The sequence below is a fragment of the Myripristis murdjan genome, chromosome 24 (assembly GCF_902150065.1).
Source record: "Myripristis murdjan chromosome 24, fMyrMur1.1, whole genome shotgun sequence".
Taxonomy (NCBI): Eukaryota; Metazoa; Chordata; class Actinopteri; order Holocentriformes; family Holocentridae; genus Myripristis; species Myripristis murdjan.
The window spans coordinates 4,040,342-4,045,318 of record NC_044003.1 but is presented as its reverse complement, the minus strand read 5'-3'; the positions used below and the strand labels follow the sequence as shown (position 1 = coordinate 4,045,318).

The 4,977-nt window shown below is 42.2% G+C and overlaps 1 long non-coding RNA gene across 1 annotated transcript; it reads left to right on the top strand.

The window, feature by feature from the left end:
• Positions 1–225: 225 nt before the first annotated feature.
• On the top strand, positions 226–3,702 carry LOC115356078 (uncharacterized). The gene is made up of 3 exons (XR_003927943.1): positions 226–280; positions 1,374–1,599; positions 2,741–3,702. It is a non-coding gene; the product is annotated as an uncharacterized LOC115356078 (long non-coding RNA).
• Positions 3,703–4,977: the final 1,275 nt, after the last annotated feature.

The window sequence follows — 4,977 nt, the reverse complement described above, 5'->3', positions numbered from 1 at the left end:
TCAGTATCGTGAGAGGGGGGATCCATCAACAAAATCGTGTCACCACTCACTGAAAGATATAGACCAGGAGTGTCAAACTCGTGCCATGGAGGGTCAAGAGGCTGCAGGTTTTCATTCCAACCAAAACCTCCACCAGGTGATTTCACTGATCACCCTACCTCGAAACAGAGAGGCGGGACTAATCAGTGAAATCACCTGGTGGAGTTGTTAGTTGGAATGAAAACCTGCAGCCTCTTGGCCCTCCATGGCACGAGTTTGACACCTGTGATATAGACCAACTGTAAGTTATTATCATTGTGAGACTGATACCTGTGGAGAGTAGCAGTTGCCTCCATTCTTTTTCTGGTGGCTACAATGGTACATATTTTCAGCTCAACTAATATTTTAACAAATAAATTTTTTCGCTATTCAGATTGCTTCAGTTGAGATGTAGAAGAGAAGAATTAATATAGGCCAAGGGTTACTCGGTGCGCACACACACACACACACATACACACACACAAAATTAGGATGACTGAAAGTAAATGCACTGTAGTTATATCGGTTCTCCTAAGATAGCCGATACTATTATTTTAAACATACATCTGATATAATCTAGCCTACTGATAATATTACCAGTCTTACAATATCTGGTAATCTGAATGTTCAATTATTAAAAAAATATATAAATAAAACAATATTTTGACATGTACACTTAAGCGTTTAATCTGTCTGCAACCTTTTACCAAGCCATCTCCCTCGCTTTGTTAATTGCGACAGTGTTGCCTTTTTTTGTGATGATTTCCTTATATTCTTCATATAGTTCCATCAGCAGTGTCTGCGCCGCCGCTGAAAATGTCGAGGCTCTCCTTTTCCCCTCCTTTTGAGACATTGTATCTTCGTTTTGACAATCGACTGTTCTGGGCTGCGTATGTGCCCCGTGAACACACACACTGGCGGCTTGTTCAAACATGGCTAGAATTAGCGTTGACCTGACGCGGCTGAATCGCGTTAGTGGAACGGGTTGAGGCTTTAGTGAAAGTTGACGCTAATTCAAGCCAGGCTATATCACGTAAGCGCAGCTTTCTTTAGCTGCTTTCATGGAACAGCCCCCTGGAGTCTGGTCGAATCAGTGGAATCACTGAGACTTGGTTGAATTTTTGATTTGGTTTGGTTTGGTTTCGTGGCAAAAACAAAACAAAACAAAACAAACAAAAAAAAAAACAAACAAAAAAACAAATGTGTCAACAAAAGCCGTATTGGAGCTGTGAGCTCATTGGTCGGGGTCAGACAGAAATCAGCAGGTTACCCCCGTTGGAGATCAGTGAAGTTTCTCTGATTCTGATCTGAAAGGGCAACAAAACAAAGTGTTTACTGCAGATGTTTGTTTGCAGGATGAGGGTGCAGAGACAGAGGCTGAAGTCAAGGCAGGTGGGACTGCAGGGAGAACAGACAGGAATCAGGTTTCACAACAGGCAGCAAACAGCAAAACAGGGCTGCCTGGAAGAGCTGTTAACTGACTGAGAGAGACTACGACCTGGTGCAGCTGATATATGGAGGTTTCTTAATTGCAGGATGAGGTGCAGCTGCCCCGACTCCAACACACCTATCTCCACTCAGGTAATCACACACACACACACACACACACACACACACACACACACACACACACACATACACACACAGGTAGAGCGAGAGAACCACTGGGGGAGAAGCAACTGGTTAAAGAGGAATTGAGAGAAGCTGCAGAGGCTGCAGCTGCAGATGTGACATCCTGTCAGTTTTGGTAGCGTTTCCTGTAGCACCACCTTGTTTTTTCTTCATCTTAAGGCTCATTTATTCTCTCTTTACATACAACAGTCAATACGCCCATTTGAAACGCTGTAAACGTCTCTGCCCACATGCTTTCATGCGTCCTTTACGCCGGCATGGATGTTAAGCGACAAATCCACTAGAGGGCAGCCCAGAGTCCAAAGTTTCTGACAACTGAAAGCATTGTGAGCGTGGAGGAGGTCGTGAGGAGGTCGTGATGATGTTCCTGATACAGAGAGGCAGAAGACTTCCGGTGGAAGAAAGCTCAGAATCCCTCTTTGTCAACTGAACAAATTCAAAAACTCATGTATCCCCTCTTCCATTAGGCTTTTAAATAGCAGCAAGTAAAGACCAGATAAAGCTGGTGCTCCTGTGAATCTGCATATGTGCACTGCAGGTATGATAGGGTGTGCGTTTTTTGTTATTTGGTATTGAGTAGGTATTTATTCTGTTTTTAATATCTTTTGCATTGTATTTATTATGTATCTTTTTACTTGCTCCACGTGTTTTTATGGCTTTTTTATATGGTTGTTTTTATTTATTTGTTTATTTATTTATTTATTTATTGATCTTGATCTCTTGAAGAGGAGGCGGTGTTGTAGACGGCGGTGGTCGGTGAGGTCACTGAACACATCACGACAGGAGGATGAAGTTTTTTTTTTTCTCTAATATTACCGATGAGAGAGACTGACTTCTTCATGTCTCGCTCACAGACTCTCTCTTGAACTATTGGCTGCACCGCCCTCATGATTTGCGGTGGTGCTGCTCAGTTTCGTCAGCATCCGTGAGCTTCCTGAAAACCTTGAGAAATACGGATGAAATGAACACAGAGTACAGACAGGAGGCTCTATCTGATGAGCGTAAATGAGCCTTAATGTTGGCCTTTAAATGTCACTGACAAAATATTAAGCAAGAATAAATGCTTAATGACTGTCTTTCCTGTTTCCAGGGCCAAGTGAGTGCATCCAGCTGATATATGGAGCCCTGGGAGCAGGAACGGGATACTTCACTCTCAAAGTGTGTCATGAAGGTCAGTGAACGTGAAAGGCCGGGTGCTTTGTTTATCTTACCACCCACTCCACTGATGTGCACTCCCACAGTGCCGAGTGGAGCGGCCTGCTCATGCACAGCCCCTCTGGATGGCGTCCAGCGCTGCTCTTGGTGGAAGTGATGAGGAAACTCCGGCCATTCAGCGACTCTGAGTCACCGAGTCATGTAAACACTGGTCTGAAAAAATACTCCAGCATGTCATGTGGCTTTAGGTCACATCAACACAGCTTCATTCTCATAGCTGCCTGCCGCTGACTCGGGGAGATCCAGAGGGACGCAGCCAGACATGTGGAGCGGGCCCAGATGTTAATCTGCTTGTTTTCTCCAGTAAACCTGCTGCATGTTTCCTCTCGTGATCGTGCCCTTCTCTGAATTCCTACTGTCATAATATTTTTGACATCAATCCATCAGCAGGGATTGCTAAAAGCATGCATTAAAGGAGAGTGAATGACACAAATGTAAACAGTATTGACGCTGTTTATATCAGCTGAGCGAGGCAAGCTGTGCTGCCAGGAATCTCCATCTTCAGTGTTAAAGGCTTGTTTTTATTCAAACACGACATCAAATCTGCCAGGGGCCGAGTGGTGGACCCAGTGTCAGTCCAACTGTGTGCTCAGACCAAACGTGAGCTGACGTTTTAATGATTCATACAAAGTCAATTCAAAGACACAAATAAACGTGAATTTGCACCGGCAATGCAAATGACACAAGCACGTGAAATTTGGATTGTTGAATTTTTTTCAGCCTTAGTGACAAATTCATTTCACAGCCATATTTTACGTGAGTCTCTTATTTTCCTAACTCTGCAAAACAATGTCCATCTTAACAAGTCATTTACTATCATCTGCAAACAGGATTAAAAAAAATCTGCCAGTGGGATGAGATAATCCCACAATGCTGATCGACTTGTTTCCAGAATTTTTCTTGAATCAGGTGTCACTTTCTTGATCCTGGTGGCTGATCGGCCTCATTCTGCCTCATTTCAACTCATTTATACTGAAACAAGTGAAGCTGCACTGGAAACAAGTGGGATTATCTCATCCCAGATTTTATTTTTTTACCTTGTTTGAAGAAAAACAAAACTAAATGTGTTGAGGTGGAGATGATTTGCACTGATGGAGTCTCCATCATTTATTTGCAGCAAAAAAAATGTAAGAGCTGAGTGTAAAAGTGAAGAGGATGTCTGTGTTTCTGTTGCACGTCATTACTGAAGAAATTCATGAAACAAGTGAAACTGCAGTGGAAACAAGCGGCTCTTTGTGGTTTTCAAATGAAATGTGGGTGGATCTATTAGTTGAGAACTCTACATCTACATGAATTTAATTAGGAACTGGTTCTAAAATGTTTCTTTGGATATTTTCTTTCATAAAATTATAATTATAGAGGTTATGGACTAATTCCATATGTATTTTTGTCTCTATCCATATTGATCTGTATCTATCTGTATTCTGACATCTGACTATCCTAATCTCACATCCAGGTGTGTGTGTTCTTTACCTGTTTTGAGGACTGATGGTGATCAAATTGCCACGTGTTGGTGGGACCCAAATGCAGGAGCAAGTTGCAGTGAAGAAAAATAACAAAATAACACAAAAACTACAAAATAACACGAGGATGTCAAAGCAGAAATGACAAATTTTATTCTTTTTTTCCTGTGGGTTCAGGTCATGTAGGTGGTTCTAGTGAGCTGCTGTTTGCCTGCTGCTTCAGTAAATGACCAGAAGTTTCCCTCTGTCATTTACCAGATTCTTTTATCACAGCGTTTTCAATCTAAGTGGGGCAGAGGCTCCCTGACAAGCTGCAGAAAACCTTGAGAAATGAGACTTTTTTTTTTTTCTTGCCTGGGATGAAGGGATGCAGGCAAAAGTTCCAACAAACCCAACAGGGAGCCACATTTTATGCGGTCCAAGAGCCAGAAGTCACCAGCTGCTGGCATTGTTGTACCAGTCACTGGGGTTTTGGGAAAGGGTGGGCTTTTCCAAAGAATCGATTTAACCAGTCAAAACAGCACCAAAGGACAAAAAAAGAACAAAATAGAACAAAACACAAACACAAACAAGCAAGAAATATAAAAGATAATAAAATAAAATAAATGAGCAAACATAGCTTAGAGTATGGTCTTTTGGAACTAAACTA